General features: G+C 38.5%; 1 protein-coding gene across 24 annotated transcripts in view; it reads left to right on the forward strand.

The window, feature by feature from the left end:
• DTNA (dystrobrevin alpha) overlaps positions 1-26276 on the forward strand; it is a 419063-nt gene that overhangs the window by 129526 nt on the left and 263261 nt on the right. The gene's annotated exons all lie outside the window — the stretch shown is intronic.

A 26276-nucleotide genomic window follows, 5' to 3' on the forward strand; every position in this document is an offset into this window, starting at 1 on the left:
CTTAATAATTTTTTCAACTTTTAAGTACCTCATTAATCTTTGAATTTCCCAATTTTGCCTTGTTAATGTTTAAGACTAAATGCAAGGTAAAAAGTAGAGTAGCAGAGTGATATAAATGTTATTCAAAGCTATGCATTTCTAACGTATATATGTAAATGGGCTTCCCAGGTGGCTCAGTGGTAAAGAATCCGCTTGCCAAGCCAGAGACATGAGTTCAATCCCTGGGTCAGGAAGAAACCCTGGAGAATGAAACGGCAACCCACTCCAGTATTCGTGCCTGGAAAATCCCATGGACAAAGAAGTCTGGTGGGCTACAGTCCATAGGGTCACAAGAGTCAGATACGACTTAGCGACTAAACCACCAAGCACGTATATCAACATTATTTGTGTATATCATTTTTAATACGTACTTTAATACACTTGGTAAATTCTGGATTAAATCACCCCTACTCCCGTGTTTTAATAATTAAAAGTGTGATAATATAATAGCTTATATAATACTTTGAGCACATAAAGTTGAGAATTATAAGGACTTTAAGAAATATCTTTACCTTTGGTTACTATGTATTGTCTTGATAAATGACATTGATTTTAAACACCAGTAGAAATCAAATCTTAAACTGATAGGGGATCCAATAACATTGTTTAACTCTACTGAGGGATATAAGGGAGAAGGAAATGGCAACCCACTCCAATATTCTTCCTAGAGGATCCCATGGACAGAGGAGCCTGGTGGGCTGCTGTCCATAGGGTCGCACAGAGTCGGACATGACTGAAGCGACTTAGCATGCATGCCTGCATTGGAGAAGGAAGTGGCAACCCACTACAGTATTCTTGCCTGGAGAATCTCAGGGACAGAGGAGCCTGGTGGGCTGCCGTCTGTGGGGTTGCATAGAGTCGGACACGACTGAAGAGACTTAGCAGCAGTGGCAGTATATAAATTGTGATATAGCCTCTATAAGGAACCTGGCTGTATTCAGCAGAACCCAGAACTCAAAAGGGATTTGCACTATTATACCCATTTTATTAGAAACTCTAAAACTGCTATTCCATTTTAGAATGTGATCATACATTAATAATTTATTAGACTCACTTATCTTTTCTTTATGAAGACCATGTGGAAAGAGAACTCATCTTCAACTTCAACATCTGTTTCTTGATTTTTCTTTCTTGGTTCACCTCCTTTAAGTTCAAAATGTTTAAAACTTAGGAGGGAGAAAGAGACTGTTGGGTTTCGGAAGATGCTTTACTAAAGTTACTGTCTGGGAACTTTTCTGTGCAAGAAGAAGGGTAATAGACTAAGAAAAGCAAAATGTCCATCTTTTTCTATGTAAAGTGTGTTATATTCAGTTAAGTACTGTAACCACTTAAAATGAACCAATTTGTTCCATGAAATTTCACACCCCCAGCAACTCTATTCAAAGAAAATCCTAAGATATTAGGTTCCCTTACAAGCATCAGGGTGTTTAGGTGTGACAGGGAGCTTGCGTCCTTTCATCACTCTGCCCACTCTGGTAATTTATTCTGCTTTTCATTTATTTGCCTCTCCTCCCTTGATTTTAAGAGTTTGAGATAAATCAATACATTTTTAACAAAAAATTATATGGGAAATATATCTTCTTTGGGTTCCATAGAAAGAACTATGATTCAATCAAAGTTGTAGACAGCATAAATTCTTAGCACACATTTTTCCTGATGGATTTTTGTTTATATTTTTCCCTGGGGTTCTAATAAGATTCAGGAACTATAATGATGTCAGCAACACCTCTAAAAATTCACTGAAGAAGATCTGAAGATCTTTCTCAGCACTGCTAGGTTTCTGCTTTAGAACTCTGTGAATAACCACACAGCAGAATTTTAGCTTTACCTTATTTGCCAAATTATGAAGTCAGTTATATCTACATTCTGAAATTGCCTAGCACCCAAACATGTATAATGCTGAAAAACATGCTGTGTAACCATTTACCAGACACCAGAAGATAAATCTAAGTTATTTAGATTTATAGTATGATAATCTCTCCTTAAAAATGACATGAGGGAAATGTTTAACTTAATGAGGCAGAAGATCCTGGTGTGCAGGTTACACTGTATTTTTTATTGCACCAGGGTAAATTATTGCTTCAGTCTCCTATATGGTACCCCAGTGGCCTCAAAGACACAGTGTAGCTTCCAGAAATGCCTACTTTTGTCTTAAGCAATAACTTACTCCACTAGAGTGTGCTTTCTGAGAATTACCCATAACATTTCTCACCAGAGGTTGAATTTCTTGAAGGTCATTCACAGGTACTAACTGAACTTGACTATTTTTTTTTTTTAATGTAGGCACATTGATGTGGTAAATCTGCATACATTAATATACAAAAGGGAAAACAAGCATTTACTTTCTGCCTAAAACTAGAAAACAAGCAAAAAATTCTGATTATGAAATGAAATTATAGGACATAAAATTTTTTCTTAGCATTTTTACCCTGATGTCTCTAACTTTTTAAATAAATAAGCACAGGCCTTTGAGGGAGGTCTTTGAGGGTCTGGAGAAAGGAATGGCTACCCACTCCAGTATTCTTGCCTGGAGAATTCCATGGACCGAGGAGCCTAGTGGGCTACAGTTAAAAGTTGGACACAGCTTGAGTGCTAACACTTTGAGGGGATGGTGCATAAAGATTTCAGACTGTAATAATTAAATATTGCATGCATTCTAAGTCGCTTCAGACATGTCTGACTCTTTGCAACCCACCAGGCTCCTCTGTCCAGGGGATTCTCCAGGCAAGAATACTGGAGTGGGTTGCCATGCCCTCCTCCAGGGGATCTTCCTGACCCAGGGATCAAACATGCATCTCTTACATCTCCTGCATTGGCAGGCGGGCTTTTTACCACTAGTGCCACCTGAGAAGCTCAGTTAAGTACTGGATTGGTCAAAAAGTTCATTTGGGTTTTTCTGTAAGCAAAATAAACTTGAACAAGCTTTTTTCACCAATGCGATATATAGTTTCAGATTGCCAAAAAAAAAAAAATCTTAATCCTATATGGAGCACCAGTGTATAAGTCTAAATGTGTGTGGGAGTTTTTAAAACAAGCTCTACTTTCTAATAAAGTAACATAGGAATTTAATTAAAACAAACCAAAAACTCCTCCCGCCAATCAGTACTGCAGCATTTGGATAAATGTTAGAGCTTGTCAATTTTCAAGGCAGAAACATTATCCCAGGCTTTCTGCCAAACCGTTACTGGTAATCAAGAGACGAAGCACATGAAAGTACTGCGCCTGGCTTAGTTAGATATGTGTGTGCTAAAAGAGAAGCCAACACATTTCTTATGCAAGCCATCGGAATTACAATTTAGGAATATACAAACACACAATGCTTTTGTAAGTCTAGGAATATACACACTAAAATACAACTCTGTGCTTAAAGGCAGACACAGCTTGTCTTGAGTGGTTTTATTATCCAGCCACATTTCTCTCAATGACTGCATGGGAAGAAATTAAATTATTCATATCTGGACAAAATTTGGGATTGCCCTACATGCTTAATTTCTAGTGACTGCTCAAAATTTCTCATTGATAAATGGGTGATTTGGGCTGTTGTTTTCTGTATTTTGATTTAAGCGATTTAAATAAACATCTGTTTTCCCGTAGTGTTTAAAAAAACAATTTATATGATATAATAGTGCTATCAGAAAGTAATCAAAGCAAGCATTTTTATGAAAGGAAGACTGAAATGTTTTTAAGTTCTTAGGGTAGGAGAGGAATATTGAGTAAATAACTATGAGTATTTGCATATATTATTTTGACCACTGGAGGGCTCTCAGATTGTTTTACATTAATTTTTTAGAAATCGATTTGATATAGCTGTAACTTCAGTAAAACAAATTTAAGTCTTGGCACTATAAAGTCTTTAGAGTCACCTAGTTCTTAAAATGGTACATGTTCTCAAAATATAACATAAAAGGGACAGTCAGATTTAATTTACTGTGTTCTTTCACTGTTTCACAACAAATAACTTTCCACCAAAGTAAACAAAGCTGAATAAAGCAATAAATGCATACTCGCAGGACCCATGACCTGGAGCCAGAGTTTGAAATGGTCTGCTATGTATAGCAAGTTTTTTGAAGTCTCATGTATTTGCATTTGCCTGTGTGCTTGGTCCCTTCAGCTGTGTCCAACTCCTTGTGACCCTGTAGACCGTAGCCCCATTTCCCATGGGATTTTCCAGGCAACAATACTGGAGTGGGTTGCCATTTCCTCCTCCAGGGGATCTTCCTGACCCAAGGCTATAATCCACAAAGAGACAAGGAGTCTCTTGTGTCTCCTGCTTTAGTAGGCAGATTCTTTACCACTGAGCCACCTGGGAAAGCCCATATTTTCATTTATCCCATAATAAATCTTTGGTTCATTAGCATAAAAGTATTTTCTCCAAATTTCCAGGAAGATGCACCTTGTTTCTCCAAAAACTTCTCATCCTCCCAAGTTGCTGCTGGTATCCTTAGAATTTCCTTTGATTACAAATCTCTTTTTCTCAAGATGTATAGCTTTATGTAGTAAGAGGGGCAAGAAATGCATGTTAAATATATTCATCACTCTGGACAATGATTTTAAAGAAGTCTAGAATGGAGTCTGATAAGAATGGGAATACTGTAAGTGTCTGTTCATAAAACATTAGAAGATGTAACTGATTCCATAATGCCTAGTTAGATAGATCACAAGAACAGGGGTTCCTATGTATTTTTTAGTTTAATTCCTTAGAAATCTATTTGATATTGCTGAATACGAGTTAGCCAAGCTCCAAAATGGACATCCTAACAAAGAAACTAAACTTCATAGTTTTCTCATAGTTTTGGCCCTTCTGCAATACCATGAAGACCCACCAGGAGAGACGGGAGAAATGTTGGTCACCGTCCCCAGCGCTCTTGGCACAGAGTTTGTCCTGAAGGCTCCCTCTTCTATCTTTTCACGACCTCTTGACTTCTTGTAGCTGTCTCCCATAAACACTCTAAATTCAGAGTTTTGCTGGCCATTTCTTCACCAGCTCACATAATCCATTTTACCCAACATCAATAGGTCAGAAGATACAGAATTACACAGATCAAAGAGGAGAAAGGCAAAAGTGGTAACATTTTAATACTCAAGGGGAAGAGTATCTCCTGGTGGTTCTGCTTCACATCAGGCTTGCCAGGTGCTCAGTAGTAAAGAATCCACCTGCTAATGCAGGAGATGCGGGCTCAATCCCTGGGTCAGGAAGGTCCCCTGAAGATGCAAATGGTAACTTACTCCCGTATTCTTGTCTGGGAAATTCCTGGACAGAGGAACCTAGTGGGCTATATAGTCCATGGGGTCACAAAGAGTCGAACATGACTTCAGCAACTGAGCACGCACTACTTAATAAACAGCGAAATGCAAAGTGGAGGATGATAGCAGTGCTTTATCTGGAAGTGACAATGATTTCAAATCCCTGTGATTTGAATCTGAAGTGGCTATGATGCCAATTCAGGGGACACCAGAAAACTTCCCCAATCCTTGATAAAGCTACCCAAACATTATGCTGTTTTGATAGATTCAGTTCCAATTTTAAATCTTATTAAAAAGACCTGTCTTCCTCATCTTATATATCTAAATAACTGGATTGGTATTCAGGTAAATTGGAAATATCTTCATATCCTCAAATCTACAGAAATATAGGCAACCAGAGCCATAATGATGACGTGGTTTTGCTGTCACAATCAGGAGTAGCCTTAGTAAGTAGTTCTACCTTTTACAAATTTTCACCCTAGAGGAAAGACTTTACTTTAGCAATGCTAAAAATAGAATATACATCCTCTAGTATTCAAATGAATAATTCTCAGTAATTCTACTTGAAGTATTTAACACCCTGGTGGACTCCTCAACATGTCTTTCTATTCAGATATTCAGGTATCTGATGAAGGCATTTCTTAGGTTTTTTTATAGATTCAGATACTATAATGGTGAGTGTGTGGGCATGCTTTTATAGATTCAGATACTATAATGGTGAGTGTGTGGGCATGCTCAGTTGTAGAGCTGTGTCTGCCTCTTTATGACCCCTTGGACTGTAGCCTGCCAGGCTCTTCAGTCCATGGAATTTTCCTGGCAAGAATACTGGAGCAGGTTATAAAGGTGAGACCTAGCCATAAAAATGTCTAAACCCAAATTGTTTCTTTCATGCTTTAAGGAACTTATAAAATCATAAGAGCAGAGTTGTCACTTTTTTTTTCTTTTGAGAAAAAGTTTATCCATCTGTTTGTGTATTGGAATGACCCGTCCCTGTATGAGAATATGTCAGGCTTATTAGTTTTTCCATGAGAATGTCAACATGGCACCTTTTCACCTTTTATTTAAGCATATAGATCTTTCTTCAATCAACTGCATAGAATGTTGGCACTTCTAGAAGCTATCAAAAGATTTAACCTTGAATCGATTGTGCTAGCTAAGAGTTTACCAGCACAACTTCTCCAAGTGCTATAGCAAGTTAACTCACATACCTAGACCTCATTGTCTTAACCCTTCCCTTCCCTCTCTGTACATATTTAATGTCTTTACTGAGGAACTGTTTCATTTTATGCCCCTGAGTCCTTTTCAAGTTTGCCATAAGACATGGCACTTTTGGAAAAGTAAGAAAGAATGATATTGAACAACTGGGATAACATTGTGCTATTACTTGATACCTTCAGAATAAGGGACTATGCCATACAATTCTTATAGGAATTTGTGCTGGGAAAACATTTATTTCTCAAGATGATATTGTAAACTTTCTTTACTGTACAAGGAAAATGATATGATCTGTCAATTTCCTTTTTTGTTGTGACTGCCCAAGTTACTTCCTGTTTCATAATAACATTCATCTATCTCATTGGGGTATCATTCATGCTTCCTTCATCTGTGATTTTTGACTCAAGTGTGAGTCATTGCTCCACTGTTTCTTATCATCAACCAGATAATAGTATTTATTGACTGAATATGACTTTGCACTGTCCTGTAAGTTTTTAATGATGAAACACTCAATGCTGAAAATAGGAAGTAAAATTTCACATCATCAGGAATGATAAACAAGACTGTTGAGAATAATGGAATAAACAGTAACATTTTTTAGGGGCATTTGAAGCTCATTTTTTTCAGAGACTTTGATGATATCCTTTTATCTGTGCTCCAGTTTTGCCCAGATTATCTATCTGTTGCTATCAGTCAGGTCACATTGTATTTTACTTAGTTTTATTATCAGCAAGTTTTCACTTTCTTCTAGTTTGCATGAGAGGACTCTTGACAAAATAGTTAAGCAATAAGATTATGCTTGATTACAGTGTGTTTATGTCATCAGTTTGTCCTTTTCTAGCAACCAAGGCTGTTGACCAAGTACATGAGAAGACATCTATAGCCTAAGGAAGATCTTACCTATGAGGCTGTCTTTATAAGAATTGGGAGAATCAGAACAACCATCACTCCTAGGGCTGGTGTTACCCTCATGGAAGTCTTTTATCATCTTGGGAGACAGGCTGGAGAGATTACTATCAAAGGCCAGAACAGATCTGTAATTGGCAGTCTATAACCCCGGTCTCCTGACTTATAATCCAGAAGTTTGTTATTCCTCCCGTATGTTGCATAGGTTCTCTGAAACAACATATTTTACAAGAAGAGAATGACCCAGCATTTCCACACTGTTGGATGATCACATGGAACACCATCTGGGGTGTGGGGTGTGGTCATTTGTCTCTCTTGTGCCAGTGCATAGATGGTTTGCTTTGACATACACTTAAAAAATGGGTAGGTCTAGGGGAATGGAGACAGGGGAGGACCTCATGAATAATAATGCAGTCAGAAAGGAAATACTTGAAGAACACTGTGGTCAATCGGCTCAGTAAAATACCACGTGGTCTTTTACGCATGTGAACTTGTCCATTTCTCTTATAAGTTAACCCAAATACCTTCATGTAAATTGTGTGATGTTGGTTTAACCTTTTTTTAATATTTTACTGTCATCTATTAAATGAGAATAATAAGGACATGTTTTAGGATTGAAAGGATTCCATAAGTTAATCCATGTGAAGAGTTTATGAGCTCATCATATTGCAGATAGTAGAATGATACCTATGAAAAGTATAAACAGTTTGGGGGAAATGCTGATGTCATAATGTAACAATAACAAAGAAGACACTAAATTGCTCTGTTGGTCATAACTATGGTGATACTGGTATATTGATAGAAAAAGTCTAGAAGAAAATATTAATTGTAGATATCTTTAAATCTTGATATATAAGGGATTATTTTCTTCTGTATTATATAAATATTTTATACAATTATAATACTTCTCTGCTATACAAACTTCCAATGGAGGAAAAAATATACCTAGAAAAATATAGAATTTATAAAAATGTATCTCAACCCATTAAAATTTCTTCTTTTGGATATTAACAATTCTTGGATCCTTAGAGGGAATGAGAGGCTTTATTTGCTTACAAACATTTCTCTGTTAGTGTTCTCATCATATACACTAGGAAGTAGTGTGTTCCAGTCCAAGTCCTTTCTGGCCTTGTAGACTAGTTCATTCCCGTGTAATGAAAATTCATCAGGCAGAGAGAAATGTCATCCCATTCTCCAATCTCAGGTGTTGAGATCTATAAATCTTGATTTGTAGGTGCTTATTTCTTTCCCCAGAACCTTTCTCTTTTAGCAAAGAAAAAGCTTGGAAGAATTATGCATCCTTGAAGGACATGCGGATATATAACTATAGTAAGGTGGCACCTAAGAAACCAAACATATTCTGTAACACTTCATCACTACAGAAATAGAAAGAACCAGGGGAAATCTTCTCTGTCCATGCTGTGATTAGCTATGGTGGTGGTTTAGTCACTAAGTCGTGTCTAACTCTTGTGAGCCCATGGACTGTAGCCTGCCAGGCTCCTCTATCCATGGGATTCTCCAGGCAATTAGCTATATTGAGGAATGATAAACAAGGGAATGTTGTCCTTAATTTGGCAGCACTTACACTTACCAGTAAATGTTATTACACTTTGACATTTTTGGTGTGCTCAGCTTACCTGTAAACAATTCCCCACCATGCACTTTGCTCTTACCTTATAATTATGAAATACGCTATGTGTTCATCTAAATGAAGACATTATACCCATGAGAGTTAATCATGACTGGGAGAGTTCTCAGTGCATAAATCAATTAGAATGAGTCAGCCTTCCTACTCCACTCCCATTGCTTTTAAAAACAAGCATGCACATTTTGATGAGATCTTACTCCTCTGCACACTCCCCCACCTCTTTGAGAATGAATTTTCTAATATTATACTGAGTCCAGAGAAGCTCAGCTCTGGATTGAGTCACCAGATTTTATAGCTAAGGAGTAGGCTTAGACATCATTTAGTGACTAGTACAGTCTGTTGGTTTGACAGAAGAAAGACACAGCTTAGAGAGATCAATTTTGTCCAGGAACACAAGGACCAAGAGTAGCATCCAGTCCAGTTCTGTTCTGTTACATCTTGAGGCTTTTTAAAAGTCCATGAGAGCCATTCTTCAGTCCTTACTGCAATGATTTGCCAGCCTCAACTACTTTCTCTTACGGAGGTCATCCTGCTTTGCATTATTTGTAGGCAATATCATGAAATTGCTTTTGATAAGGAAAACCTAGGGATAGAAGGATTAAAAATGAGTCTGTAAAGCACTTTAAATCAATAGTGACTGTAAATCATGGTTTTAGGCAAACACAGTATCAGATAATTTTCTACACACAGAACAGGCAAATGAAAGCATGCCCTTCAAAGGCTAGGGTGGACAGGTCATAATTCTGCAACAAGCATTACAATCCTCTGAGTTTCTTAATCATTTTTCGTTATTCCTTTCTGCCTGTGTCACTTTGAGAAGCTTAGACCCAGCCGTTCATTGTTAGGAAATAGTATCTTTGATGTTTTCAAGGGCTTTGTGTTGTGAATAAAGAGAGGATTTCAAATCAGTGGATGCTTATTTTTATGCTGGAACATTAAAAAAACAATTGCAGTTTTGACTCAGCATTTTTCACATTTGTAAAATCATGGGTCAAATAAGTGACCCTTGATAATGAAGAGAATCTGAATCTTCTTAAATTTTGTTTTTTATTCATTCACCATCCGCTTTGGTCACCAACCCCATGCTAGTTCCTGTCGGAGGTCTATGGTTGCAGTCTCTGTCTTCAGGGAGCTCACGGAATGCTGGAGAAAGCCAGACACACAAGCAAATCGTCATGATTTCATGTGACAGATGCCACAACATAAACCCCAAAAGGCACAACAGAGAGGGCAGAGGGTTACCAGAGGGAATGAGAAATGAGCTGGAAGTTGAAAGATGGCTCTCAAGTTTGACAGGCAGATTTGGGGGGTGGGGTGCACAATACGAATTCAAAATAATATTTTGGAAGGAGCAAGCATCTGTTTAAAAGTATTGGAGGGGTACAAAAATATGATGTGCTTAGGTAACTGAAAATAGTATTGCTAAAGCATAAAATGCATTGTAATAAGTGATGCATACTAACACTGGACAGATAGAAATACCATGAAAGTTCTCTATGAATGTTTTACAATTTTATTTCATTTGCCTGGGCTGAGTCCTCACTGCTGCGGAGGGTTTTGCTCTAGCTGCCACGAGCAGGGGCTCTGTCTAGTTGCAGCACACGGGCTTCTCATTGCATGGCTGCTGCTCTGGGATGAGTGGGCTTCAGTAGTTGTGGCACATGAGCTCACGTCGAAGCTTGCAGGCTCTAGAGCACAGGCTTAATTGTGTGGGCACAGCCTTAGTTTCTCTGAGGGATGTAGGATTTTCCCAGATCAGGAATCAAATAGGGAAGCCTATTTATGACTATTTTAAAGTGGTTAAATTTATACTGCAGCAATGAGAAACCATTCAGGAATTAAGATCAGGCAGTGGATTAGTTGGGCATCCCTGGTAGCTCAGTGGTAAAGAATCCACCTGCCAATACAGGAGACTTGGCTTTGATCCCTGGGTCAGGAAGATCCACTGGAGAAAGAAATGGCAACCCACTCCAGTATTCTTGCCTGAGAAATCCCATGGACAGAGGAGCCTGACCGGCTTCAGTCCATGGGGTCACAACAGAGTCTGACACAACTTAGGGACTAAACAACAGTAGATGAGTCAATCTGAATTTTAGAAAAACCACTATTGCCACAGTCTGTAAGAAAAGCTAGAGAGCAAAGACCCCAAATCAGAAGAACAACAAAAGGGCAATAACTGCAAATCCCAAGCAAGAAACATCAGAACCAAATCTTCTAAGGAAGTTGCAGTGATTATTGTAGTGAGAAAGAAAAGGGAGGATAAACCCAAATGATATTTCATAAATAGAATCAGTACTGTTTAGAGACTGGATAGGAGGTATGGAAAAGTGAGAGATCAAGGATGGTTCTAAGGTTGTGGTTCTGGCAACAGGATGGATGGCAATGTCATTCGTGATGATGGGGAATGTGGGAAATGTTCAGGTATGGGAAAGGTGAACACAGCAGTTTTGGACACTGAATTAGAAGCTCTCATGGGACGTTCATGTGAAGATGTTCATCAGGCACTTGGATAAACCGGCAGAGGTGGGGAATGTCTTGTATAGAGACATGATTTAAAAATCATTTGTGTGTAAGTGGCTAAAGCTATGAAAAGTGAGCTATCCCAAGGGGTGAAAGTCGCTCAGTCATGTCCGACTCTTTATGACCTCATGGTGTATACACGCCATGGAATTCTCTGGGCCAGAATACTGTAATGGGTAGACTTTCCCTTCTCCAGGGGATCTTCCCAACCCAGGGATCAAGCCTCGAGGATCGAACCCAGGTCTCTGGCATTGAAGGCGGATTCTTTACCAACTGAGCTACCAGGGAAGCCTATTCCAAGGAGAGGTAGGCTAAAAGGAAAAGAAAGATGAGGAAGAACCCAGTGAACACTAGTGATTTGAGCTGAGGAAGAGGAAAAGCATCTTCCAGAGACTTTGGGAAGAATTAGCCAGAGTGAAGTCACCAAAATGGCGGCCTCCATCCCCTCCCAAAGAACAGGAGTTAGTCAGATGCATGCATGCATGCTAAGTCGCTTCAATAGTGTCTGACTCTTTGCAAGGCCATGGACTGTGGCCCACTGTCCATGGGATTGTCCAGGCAAGAATACTGGAGTGAGTTGCCATGCCCCTGCTCCAGGGGATCTTCCCAACCTAGGCCTCGGACCCTTGTTTCTTATGTCTTCTGCATTGGCAGGAGAGTTCTTTACTCCTAGTGCCACCTGGGAAGCCCTACTAGTGAGATACCCATGAGCAAAAGCAGCTCTTGGAGGCCTCGAGAATCCATGTAAGAAACTTCAGCAAAACAATGGAGCAAAACACCAAGAATCACACAAAAAGAAAAGGACGATGGCTTTATTTGCATCCTCCCACCACCAGGCCAGCTTTGCTCAGCCCCAGGAGGGAAGCCGCCAGCTGGAAAGAGGCCCCCTTACTAGGAAAGAAAGAGTGGGTGAGAGAACCACTTTCAGGGAGGGCGGCTGGCCAAAAGACACCCAAGATGAAGGACTTTTAAAAAACATATCATTTTGAAACAGGAAAGACTTGAAAATATTTTAATAGTTTATATGAAAAAAATTCATGGAAATGGAAACTTTATAGAATCAGAAAATAAAAGAGGAATTGATTAAGTTCCAGAACAGTCTAAACAGGGAAATCCATAAAATAGGCATTTGTGTGCAATACAGCACACTTAACTACAAACCAAGATGCACATTGCTGTTGTGTTTGGCCTATACTTTTTTAAAAAGTTTGACTATAAGAAAAACTTATTTGAAGTGACTAGATTGCTTTGGGGACTGTTTCATGAAAATACCATTAAAAAAAAAAAACACTTCCATTATTTATTTTAAATTTAAAATGCTGATTTAAAATGCTGACCAGGAGAAGTAGATACAATACTAGTCCATTGAAAAATTTCCTGGTCTCCCTTTTGCAAATGATCACATAGTGTTAGAAACAAGATTTCTTTTGGATCATTACGTATTGCGACAATATATATTCAGCAGAAAACGTTTTTAGAAAGAACTAAATTATGTGGGAACTGGTACTGCATTCTTAATGAAGAAATCAGCACTGACCTCCAAGTGTTGTAGCTAACTCATGATATGAACGAGTGTGTCTTACCATCGAAAGAACAACTTGAATTGTTATCAGTAAGCCACACTGGTTGAATCCAAAATGCCAGTTTGATATATAGGACATGAGTAACCTGAAACTCTCTAGAATATGAAAGATTTTTCTTCTTAGAAAATACTGTGGGTTGAAAAATGTGACTGTATATTTGTGCTCATGACAGGACCACCGTGAGTTCCCCAGTGAGTGCGAGTGGTAAAGAATCTGCCTGCAATTCAGGAAACTCCAGTTTGATCCCTGGGTCAGGAAGATCCCCTGGAGGAGAGCATGGCAACCCACTCCAGAATTCTTACCTGGAGAGTCCCATGGACAGAAGATCCTAGGGGTCTACAACCCATAGGGTCGCAAAGAGTCAGACATGACTGGACTGACTTAGTACAGGACCACCACAGACTAAAACTCTGACACGCACCATTCACACAGAATACATTGGATCCCCACCACATGATAGCCCTGGGTCAAGGACCAAAAGATGTAATCTTCACCAAAACAGGGAACAGAATCCTTATTCAGGAACCAGAATATGAGCCTTGAATAAGATCGAGGAGACAGACTGCCAGACTTTGATTTTGGTTCTGCAGGAACAACAAGAAACATTGGAAACAACTCAAGGGGAGCTCCATTCCTATTGTTGTTGATGTTGTTCAGTTGCTCAGTCATGTCTGAGTCCTTTGCACCCCCATGGACTGCAGCACGGCAGGCTTCCCTGTCCTTCACCATCTCCCAGAGTTTGCTCAAACTCATGTCCATTGAGTCGGTGATGCCATCCAACCATCTCATCCTCTGTCATCCCCTTCTCCTCCTGCCTTCAATCTTTCCCAAAATCAGGGTCTTTTCCAATGAGTTGGCTCTTTGCATCAGGTGGCCAAAGTATTGAAGCATCAGTTTCAGCATCAGTCCTTCCAATGAATATTCAGGACTGATTTCCTTTAGGATGGACTGGTTTGATCTCCTTGCAGTCCAAGGGACTCTCAAGAGTCTTCTCCAACACCACAGTTCAAAAACATCAATTCTTCGGCTCTTAGCCTTCTTTGTGGTCCAACTCTCACATCCATACATGACTACTGGAAAAACCATGGTTTTGACTATATGGACCTTTGTTGGCAATGTAATGTCTCTACTTTTTAATGTGCTATCTAGGTTGGTCAGAGCTTTTCTTTCAAGGAGCAAGTTTCTTTTAATTTCATGGCTGCAGTCACCCTCTGCAGTGATTTTGGAGCCCAAGAAAATAGTTTGTCACTGTTTCCATTGTTTCCCCATTATTTGTCATGAAGTGATGGGACCAGATGCTATACTCTTAGTTTTCTGAATGTTGATTTTTAAGCCAGCTTTTTCACTCTCCTCTTTCACCTTCATCAAGAGGCTCTTTAGTTCCTCACACTTTCTGCCGTAAGGGTGGTGTCATCTGCATATCTGAGGTTACTGATACTTCTCTCGGCAATCTTGATTCCAGCTTGTGCTTCATCCAGCCCGGCATTTTTCATGACGTACTCTGCATATAAGGTAAATAATCAGGGTGTCAATATACAGACTTGACACCTTTCCCAATTTGGAAACAGTACTCCTTTCCCAATTTGGAATCAGTCCATTGCTCCATGTCCAGTTATAACTGTTGCTTCTTAACCTGCATACAGGTTTCTCAGGAGGCAGATAAGGTATATTCCTTTGAATTGGATTTTTAGACAACATTCTGCAGGTAGAAGTGCCTTTTTATAAAAATAATGTATATTACAATGATTTTTCTTTTCTTGTTTGCACAAAGCCCTTTCATGTCTCTTTCTGGGTCTTATGTTTCTCAGTTCAGTTTTCACTAACTAGTCTTAGGAGCTCAGAGGTATCTTGTACTAATATTAGGAGAACATTCATAGAAGCAATACCTACAGTTAGTACAGGTAAAAGGACATAAAGGGATAAGGCAAGACTTTTCTACCCTTCAGTTCATTTATTTATTCCATAAAATAACTTTTGAGCACCTGTTATGTGGCCAGAGTGTGCTATATTCTGACCATCAGCCAGGCAGAGAGATTGTGAATAAGCTAATGGTTCCAGGTCTAAAGAGCATGCTGAGAGAAAAGGCATGATGTGTAGCAAGAAATGCAGCCATATCAGTGAATGAGGGGATCAATGTTGTTTTCTAAAAGTTGCATTTTTAAAGCCATAATTCTTCCAAATGTGTTGAAAATTGTCCCCAGGAGCTATTTTAACTTTACACAGACGCAGCGCTTTTATAACAGGAAAATGTTCATATTTTCAGCTCAAGCTCTTAAGTGGAGACAACATGGCAGATGCTTTTGCTAAGCTTAAGACATTGATTTGAACTGAATTTTAATTAAAATTGCCTAAAAGAGCTCGTGAAAAGTTTTGTCATGATTGTCTGAGTCCATCAGAAGTTCTGCCTCCTCCAAAGAAAGACAATGTCGAACCTAAATCAAAATAGCAAGGGAAAAAAAACTAATCAGTTAGTGATTGGTTATGTCATGAGGTTTCATCAAATGTTACAATAAAGTAAATTTTCATTTTCCTTTTGGCAGTTACAGATATACTAATTTGTAAAGATATTAGAGTAAAAAAATTGACATTGATGTACAGTCTTATGCTGAGAACAGCATAATACACTGGTATGTGAACATTTCTATAAAACGTACCTACTGACTAGTTCAGTATCTATTTTTGCACTTTTTATTATCTAATGCCTGTTAAATACTGATGGTCTGGCAACACAATTGATTAAATTTAAATGCAGACTTTAACATTATTTTTGAACAAATGAATTAGGAAAGCATCAAACAGTTTTCTTCTCACATGCCAAATGGCAACATCATTTCTTCAGGGATAATCATTTTTGACTGTGGAAATGTTGGTTCCTCAAAAAGAGGGCAATAGGGAATACTGCAATATTGAGCAAAGTTTAAGCTTAATAGAGACTTGATTAACAACTGTTGTTCAACTCTTTTTATAAACAGTGCTATCTTAGGTACTCAGAGAGATAAAAGATGAATTAGATGGAACAGCGACTCAACCAGAGCTCACAATATACAGGGGGAAACAGCTGTGATAAGTGTTTTAAGAGCTGAATAAACAACATCCAGCCTGATAGTATTGCAGAGAGCCAAGAAATTAATTCCAGTTGGGGAAACCTTTGAAATAATACATACCAAGTGGAGCATTCGTTGCAACAGGGAACAATAATACAGCTATATGACATGGCCCTTTCCTTCAAGGAACGTATTGTCTTCTTGAGAAGATAACAATTATACATAAATGGAAGACTTTATAAATAGAGAAAATATTATAAAATTTGCAGTTACATAAAAAGTCTCTGATCAGAAAATAAAGGCTCTGAGCATTCAGTAAAGGGAGAAACCGGTATGGACAGGAGAGGGTACAGGATACCATGGTGATGGTGGACCATGATATGGGCTGGAAAGTGCTAGAATTATTTGCAGAAGCAGCAGATGGGAAAACCAAAATGATGAGAACAATGAATGAAGACAGGGCTGATTATAGCCTGTTTTATGACCTTCAGAGGCTGACCTGGCTGAAGCAGAAGGCCTTCTTTGGGGAGTATTCGGAGGACAGAGTGATAGCATAAGAAGGCATAGGGTGCACCATGAATTCCAAGATCAAGAATCAGGCTTGTTCTGATAGGAACAGGAAATCTCTGCAGTTTGTCCAGCAGCCGAGTGACACAAGGAAAACAGCTAGAAAGACACCTTAGAAAGATCAGTCTGGCAGTTACTGCTTTCATGCAGAATCATTTTATATAAAGTGCCTCTAAACTGTTTGGCATCTGTAAAGCATTAGATGTACAATGTTGTTATTACCTCAGACACATACAGAGAACTGATGAGTGTTTATACAACCCTTGTACTTGTAGAAAGTGTAATATAACCGAGACTTAGAAGAAATCATTTGGTCGGCCTGCTGTACCATAAAGGAGTAGATGAAAAACAGATACAATGGATTAGCCTATGTTAAAACAATGTGAGAGAAATGGAAGAGGAGATGTTACGTGAAAAGAAAGATTTATATCCAAAAGTACCTATCTCAGATATTTTAGGAATCTTCAGAAGGTTGCCCTGTAGTGGGGCAAAAAATAGCTTCCTTTTGTAAAATTTTTTAAAAGGGAGAAATATCTTTTGGAATCACAAACGAGTCATCTCAGCTTTAATACCTGACAAGAGACACGGTCAACAGGTTGCCAGCCACCAACAGGACATTCACTGTAGGCAGGAATCAACAAGGACTTGTGGAGAAAGAATCTGGGCAGATCAATCCATTTCTACCCCAGACACAGAAATACATCTTAGTGCTAAGGAGGTCATGTGTGCTTAGTCTCTAGGTCATGTCCAACTCTTTGCGACCCCATGGACTGTAGCCCGCCAGGCTTTTCTGTCCATGGAATTCTCCAGGCAAGAATACTAGAGTGGGTAGCCGTTCCCTTCCCCAGGGGATCTTCCCAATCCAGGGATCGAGCTCAGATCTTCTGCATTGCAGCTGGTTTCTTTACCGTCTGAGCACTAGGGAAGCCCAAGGACATTATAAATATATAAATATTTATATTTATATATATAAAAATATAAATATTTATATTTATATATATAAAAATATAAATATTTATATTTATATATATTAAAAATATAAATATATTTATTTATTTATATATATTAAAATATAAATAAATATATATATTTATATATATTTATATATAACATATATAAATATTCCTAAGACTTTGGTATCTCTTGTACTTAACATCCTTTTTTAAAATAAGCTACACAGATACAGTCTGTGGGTCTTGCTTGTGGGCGTAGCTGATGTGTTTATATTAAAATATTAATCATTAATGAAGGAGGCCTCACTATTAATATGGAAACATTTTTCTGTATCTGATAAACTCAGTGGTCAAAGGTTTGTGCTAATGGTGTCAAAGCAATGGGAGTCCTGTCCATGTGGTCTTACTTTGTCCTGGAATCACATTGCCAGCTGGACTCACTCCTTCCCACCAAATCACAGGGCATGTTGTCACTAGAGGAACCGACAAGAATAGTAGAGCAATATATAACCATCATTACTGGAAGAAAAAATTGCCCTTAAATCCTACTTGTGCATAAGCCCCTAAACACAGATAAGTCTGGCAGTCAAATAACCATTGGCTCACGCTCATACAAAATACTTGACATATCAAGAGAACTGATGGTTTAACTGATTTAAACTATTATTTTTCTCTATTGGTCAAAGCAAGAGTCAACTCTTTGAAAAAGACCCTGATGCTGGGAAAAGTTGAGGGCAGGAGGAGAAGGGGGCTGACAGAGGATGAGATGGTTGGATGGTGTCACCAACTCAATGGACATGAGTTTGAGCAAGCTCCAGGAGATAGTGGAGGACAGGGAAGCCTGGCATGCTGCAGTCCATGGGGTTGCAAAGAGTCAGACATGACTTGGGGACTGAACAACAAGTCAGAGCAAACAAATTCACCCTTGAGACCAAGCATATTTGTATAAGAATACGTGATGGTTGGGCAACCAACCATCATCCCAAGTTGGACCTGTGCACCTGTGCACTTTCTCCTGTCCCGTTGCTGAAATCTCCACTGCTCTGTTCAGTCCACGAGTTCTCATTCTTCCCAGCTCACTGCAACTCCTTCTCAGTCCACTTTTTCCAGGTCCCTGTCGGCTTCTAATGCATTTTTTATGTCCTATTGCTTCCTCCCAGCTAATGCCCACATAGCCATTCAAAACATTACATTTAGGTCTACAGATGCCAATATGGCATCAGAGCTCATGAGAGGTGTGGCATCTGAAAAGGCATGGCATCCACAAATGAAATGGCCCTCAGACCTCGGTGCTATATAATCCCCTGTTCCGTGTTCTTAGCCATCACCAGGGCATGGTGCCCACCTCTCCTTCTTGTGTTTGGGGAGGAAGGAGGTCATTCCTGACCTGTACCAGTGCAGCTGCGCTTATTGAGAATTCCAACCTCAGCGTGTGTGCTCAACCTGGGGCAAAACATGAAAGATTTTCCTTAAAATTCTTCATTCTGTTTCTTTATTACTAATGGCTTTCCAGTGCTGCTAATATTTCTTCTAACATGAGTTCCTTTTAGGAATTTCTCAGTATATCTTCTGACTGTATCCTGTTTCTAAAACCACTACAATATTGTAAAATAATTAGCCTCCAACTAATAAAAATAAATGAAAAAAAAATAAAAATAAAACTGTGGATTCTAATCTTTGAGAATAATCAAGATTCCTACAAGTGTTAATAGCTAGAAAACACTCATTTGGTCATTTCCCTAGTTTTAATAAAGGGCATATCAAATTCTTCTTATACATTCCTTCTCTGCCAGTCATCATCTCTAAATCATCTTACTCTTAATAAAGAAGTAAGTCGAAAGATATAAAAGAGCTCTGGCACATGCAAACTATTACATATAGAATGAATAAACACAAAGTCCTAATGTAGAGCACAGTAACTATATTCAATATCCTGTGATAAACCACAATGAAAAAGAATATATATATGTGTTACTGAATCACTGTGTTGTAATAGCAGAAATTAGTAAAACATTGTAAATCAACTCTATTTCAATAAAATAAATTAGTTAATTAAAAAAAGTAAAGGAGCTATGTACCAAATGAATTCTACAAAGACATTTTTAAGTGTTTTGGGAAAGGATTCACATATTCATATGACAGAGTGATTTATTTTGATCCTCTTGCGCCTGAAGGATCTTAGACATGACATGCAACTTTATAAAGAAAACTAGCCATCAGGTTAGTGATCCGTTTGTGGAGAAAGACTCATTTCCCTTGGCCTCTACTTATACAAAATTCAAATTGCATTATATTCTTTGAAACGTTTTTTTCACTGATCCAGATAACTCTTGGGTGATGCTTTTTCAAAGAACCGCTTATCAGAGATTTTCCAGTAACCTTCTGGCATTTCAAAATTGCATATTCCCTGGATAGCAATTTTATTTGTTGTCATTATAAAGCTTCAAAATTCCTAAAGACACAGCTAATGCAGAGAGACAGCTGTGTGAAATATTAGCTACCTCAATTTCATCCAAGCTCTGTACTTTTCCTTTTTCTCATACTTGAACCTGTTTATCACACTTGGTAAATTTATATTTTCAAATTGGTTGAGACACTTTATACCTACTGCATTCATAATTCTAATCAATCAAGTATTTAAAATGTATAACATTCACAATGTAATGTTTTCATATTAAATAATGTTAATCATTTATCTAGTACTTTTCTTCATAGTAGCATAATTTCATATATGTATTACTTATAAAATGTCTTATTAAATTATGAAATGGCATATCATGTAAACTATTCTAACAATAAAACAGTTGTAACCTATGTTTACACAAGCTCTTTTAGTTTCCTAATTAATAAAAAAAGTTCAGACCTCATTATAGCTCATTTCTGTTTCAGCTACAAACACCAAAACCTTACCACATTATTTAGATTAAGAAACAACTCAGATTTTCCCCAGTAATTGAACAATTTTCTTATTACAAATGGCCTCAGATACTCCCTCAGCTAAAGCAATACTTATCAAAGAATAGTATCTGTCCATCTGACTTGATGGAGTTTCCATCAATATATGAACTGAGAGTCTGTAAGTAGGTTTGGGACTTGGAAATTCAGAACTGATTTTATTTTTGTTGCTTTATCGTATCTTTCTTTTATCTTATTGTTGTCGTTCAGATTCCTGATAAGTGTGATACTGTCTGTCCTAACTCAGAGGGTTTCCGATATCGGTCCTAGGAATTCCCTCAATGCGCTACTTGTTCTCCTGAGCAAGGATCTCATCAGAAAAATAGTAAATCCAGGTCTTCGTGAAATCATTCTAGGAAAGCCTAAGATGTCCCAGTGTCCTGGGTTTCCAAGACAAGTGCTGTTGACAGTCTGTAGACTTCTTAATCTTCCCCACTGCCCACACCTGTTACCTTTGGCCAGTCACAAGCCAGCATGGTATATGTGCTCAGTTACTCAGTCACATCTGACTCCTTGAGACTCCATGGACTGTAGCCCACAAGGCTCCTCTGTCTATGGGATTTTTCAGGCAAGAATACTGGAGTGGGTTGCCATTTCCTCTTCCGGAGGATATTCCTGACCCAGGGGATCAAACCTGCATCTCCTGCGTTGGCAGGCATATTCTTTACAACTGAACCCCAGCCCAACATAGAAGACCCTCCGAGTCCCTCTCCTCTCCTAGTTTCTGTCATCAGACACAATTCCCTGAGCTACTTCCCTAAGTCTTTCCAGTTTGGACTCAATGCTATTCTTCACACCCAGCCCTCCACACTCAGTCTCTTCACTAAGCAATTTTCCACATCCTGGCCTTCTAGGCAGTGGCTGGGCTTCTGATTATATGGCTTCCCCCAGCCGTCCCCTTTGGAGAAGATGTTTATCCTGCCTTGCCTTCTGTGCCACGGGATTAGATGATGTGGTTGGCATAGTTTTCCTCCCTAAAGTGGTTTCCAGATCTTTCTCGACAATTCTTGGGTAAAGACCTCACCTCGGGGCTTATGAAATCCACCTTTACCTCTCTGCCTGCATTTGATCACGGTTTTCTATCCACATGTTAAAGAGTTTAGAAGTCCACACATGTTAAACTTCACAGCCCCTGCAACTACCATCATCTTAAGTGATTCCACATCTGGGAGGAGGATTCATGAAAACTAGAGTCCTCCAGGGCCTTGGCCTGCTTAAGGAAGTCATTCTCCTCCACCCTGCTTCAGAAACCCTATTCCCCAGGGTTTAGTCATAGAAAATACATGATAATATTGCTCTGTTATCATCATACATTGCAGAATTGCGTGAGGGTTAGTCAGAGAAAAGAAAATAAATTCAGTAGTGACTGAAAGAATTTAAGAAGAGAGGGCAGTAGCTAAGAAATGAGTGAAATGTCCTTTTCATTTGCAGCAGAGAAGTTCCTGGGAGCCTGCATTGAGGCAGAAACATGGGAGGTGGAGAATAATGCCAGTTCTAGAGACATGAGTGGGATAAGAATTTGGAATTGAGATAAAGGTTTCTAGAATTGAGTAACCTCTTAGATTTCGAGAGAAGCAAGGAGGGGAGGCTGATTCCAGAGTATCTGTCTTGAGAAACTAATTAGATTGTAGCTCTATTCATGGAACTGGAGAGTAGATGAGTTAGATGATCAGTTTCAGGGATTTCTATTAATAAGTCATTTCAGGCAAAAACAAGGTAGATCTGTGTCTCTGGAGTGCCTTAGAGAGGTCAGAGTAGAAGATAAAGGTTTTGGAATCATCAGCATATAAGTGTGATGATTAAAGATATGAAAGTACATGAAACCACCCTGGAAGAATATATGAAATGAATGAAGAACTCCAGCATTGTAGGAGTGGTGACAGACAGAGCCAATCACATGACCAGCAAAGGAAGAAATGTTACAAATTAAAGTGATGAAAACAATAATAATAGCTGACATGTGTATGTACACGTGCGTGCCAAGTCACTTCAGTTGTGTCTGACTCTCTGCAGCCCTGTGGACTGTAGCCCACCAGGCTCCTCTGTCCATGGGATTCTCCAGGGAGGAATACTGGAGTGGGTTGCCATGCCCTCCTCCAGGGGATCTTCCTGGCCCAGGGATCAAACCTGGATCTCTTATGTCTCCTGCATAGGCAGGTGTGTTTTTTACCACCAGTGCCACCTGGGAAGCCCAATGCTGCTGCTGCTGCTAAGTCGTTTCAGTCGTGTCCGACTCTGCGTGACTCCACGGACAGCAGCCCACCAGGCTCCTCTGTCCGTGGGATTCTCCAGGCAAGAATACTTGAGTGGGTTGCCGTTTCCTTCTCCTGGGAAGCCCAGTAGCTGACATGTATTGAATGCTTACTGTGATCAGGCAATTTTACTAACCATAAAATGTACATTATCCCATGGTGGTTTAGAGCACAGGTGGGTTCAAATCACAACTCTATTACTTACTAGCTGAGACTACTGGCAAATTTCTTAAGCTCTCTGTGCTTCTGTAGCTTGAGGAAAACAAAGGTACCAACCTTATAGATTAGATTGAAAGCGAAAATGCTTCATGTGCCATATTCAGCAAAGCCGTACTCACAGAAAGCCATAAAGGTTCACAGTTATTTTTATCATTGCAGTTGTATTTAATTTTCACAATTGTTTGATGAGGAGGTAGGATTATCCCCATTTTTTCAATTGATGAAACGGATTCAGAAGGTTATGTTATTCCACATAAGTGTTGCATCTAGTATTTGAAAGGAGGTGGGCCTAAGACTCCCACGTATATAACTTGCAAGAAAGGATGTGGCAGAAAACAAAAAGTGGAAACCATTTTAAGAAGCAAAGAGTGACTAATTGGGTTAAATGCAATGAAACTGTCATGAAAATAACCCATAGACCCAGTTCTTTTGATTCATCTGGTTAATCAATAGCAACAGAGATTTTGATGAAGATAATATGATTTCAAAACTGGATTCATGTTGAGGTTTGACAGAAAACAACAAAATTTTGTAAAGCCATTATCCTTCAGTTAAAATATAAATTAATTAAAATAAATAATAAAAAAATACTGGACATTAATGGGTGCTTTTTACTACCTGGGAGATGAGCTACTAGATGTCAGTTTGTGCTTCTAACTTGAGCCACAAACCCAAAATTCCCAGGTACAGACTTGGTCATCACCCAAGAGTGACGGTACCTGGAAAGGTTCCCAGGCGTGATTTCCTATTACATCAGTGCAGCAAGACAGTTAGGTTATCTTCACATTTAGCCAGCTACGCTCCTGTTGGGAACTTCACAATTGTGCATTTTATTTTTTTTTAACATCTGATTCATTTTAGTTTGATATCCATCCACTTTGTCCATTACATTACTTTGTTTTTAATCACAACTAGATGAATCTATTCACTACATTTTACAGAATGGCAGTTTGTTTTCATTTATTTATCTTTTTTTTTTTTTTGCTTACTCTTTGCATGATCGTAATGAACTTTATTTAATCAACATCATCTTGTTTGTCTCATAACATTTTCAATTGACTTTGATTTTAATTAAACAAAATAGAATTTGTGTAAACTTCATAATAAGAATTTGTACATCTCTTGGCATCAAAAGCAGATGACTTGGCATTATGCTTTTCCTTTCTGTTCATGCAGTGGCAACATAAATGGCTTATACATTTAAGGCATTTTGTGTCAGCTTTTCTTTATCAGTTCCTAAAGCTTCTGTCCCCATTTTTATGATGTTTTAAGGGAAGGTCCATTTAGGAAGCCAGCAAAGTGGTTCCTATTGCATCTCCACCCTTTCTAGCATAATAGCTGCAAACTAAGTTTGTGTGCTTTGTTGTAGGTTCTACGTAACTCTGGGCATGGTGCCTCACTTAACAGTTCCCTAGTGTTATTTTGGAAAAGCCCTCTGCAGAAAATGCCAGAACTCAGCTTGAACTCTTGTCCCCTGTCAGGGAGAATCTTTCTATCAGCGGGATTTCTGAGCTGTTTCAAAAATCATTCAACGCTTTACTAGGAAATATTGCTCCTGCAGAATATGCCAGCTTTAGAGTACCCTAATTGTTCAGCCTAAGAGCTTTAGAAGCAGACTATTTAATCAGGGAATTTCAGCCCTTGCTACAAACTTTTTTTATGGAGAATCTTAATTTTAATTCATGAAAGATACTCCCATTAATTTTCAATTCACTGGTTAAAGCATATGAGTGCTTACTTTCTTTTTTTTTCCAATTAAATGATTGTTTTTTTTTCTTTAGGACAATCCCACCTGCAATTAATCACAATAATCTTCTAAATTAAGAGTCAACATGTCTTTTGTGATATTACATGCCAGGTAATCACTTTTATTCCTTATAGAGCTATTATTATATTCAATTACAGCTGCCAAAACAGAGACAGTAAGAGGATAGGGAATTTCCTTAAGTTAATCATTAGTAAAACCAATCTTTGAATCCAGGTAGTCTTACCCCAAGGCCTGAACAGGGGAAGTCTGTGCGGGTTTGATGAATAAGGAAGATCCATCATTTTGAACCAATGTGCCTTACTTGTGATAAAGCAGGGATAACTATTCTAACGTCTGAATGAAGACAATTCTTTACAAACATGTTGAGTTCCAGGAGTTCACTGGGGGGTAATTACTTGGAATTCAGAATATGGTGCCACAAAGGACTGGTGCTCTGACCAGCCTACACAATCCTGTTTAAAGTCTAAGATCATTGAAATGCAATGTATTTTCACTACTAATGGAGAGGCTGTGTTGTTGCAATATCAGAAATCAAGGGACACATAAATCAATAAGAAACTTAAAAGATTAACTTGAATGGTATTCTATGGATAAATGTTAAATTAACCATAAAATGAAAAGATAGATAATGTTCTTTTGTAGGAAGAAAGGGATTGAATGAGGCAGATTACAAAGCATAATAATATTTGATGAAGTGGAAAAGTTGCAGGGTTGAGAAACAGAGAAGGGAGAGGGGAGAGGAGAGCTGGAAAGCAGAAAAAAATTGAATTATATTAACAGGTCATAGTTATTGGCTGTTATTAACAGGTCATAGTCAAAGGATTCTATATTGCTAAATAGAATTATGTTTTGAAAGAAACACGCATGCACACACACACATATGCCACCTTTCAGCCTCCCTCTTTGAGCACCTGTCATTGTATCAATAAAAGTAGGACTAGCCCCAGTGACACTCACTCCTAAAGGACTGTCCTGTGGTGCACAGTTTCTTGAGTTTTCAACTCAGGGGGAGAAAAGAAATGGGAAACAGAGCCTGCATTTCTTAAACACCAATCAGATGTATGGGCATCATGAAAATTGAGTTTTCAGGGGCTTACATAAGATTATTATCAGTTCAATTGATTAATGAGATAACATATGCCAAATCCATAATAGATTGTCCAGCATGTTGTAGATATGGAAGTTAATATTATTACTGAGAAAAACTGAGGCACTTACCTAACCCACAGCCAAAGGGGAAAAAAAAGATAATTGTATCCATTCAGCATATCTTAAGGCACTTTTTGGATTTGAGGTTTGATTTAGACAATATCACCTCCAGAGATTTTTGTCTTTCATTCTTTGTGGTTGCATTTTTTACTCC

The sequence above is a fragment of the Odocoileus virginianus genome, chromosome 22, assembly GCF_023699985.2.
Source record: "Odocoileus virginianus isolate 20LAN1187 ecotype Illinois chromosome 22, Ovbor_1.2, whole genome shotgun sequence".
Taxonomy (NCBI): domain Eukaryota; kingdom Metazoa; phylum Chordata; class Mammalia; order Artiodactyla; family Cervidae; genus Odocoileus; species Odocoileus virginianus.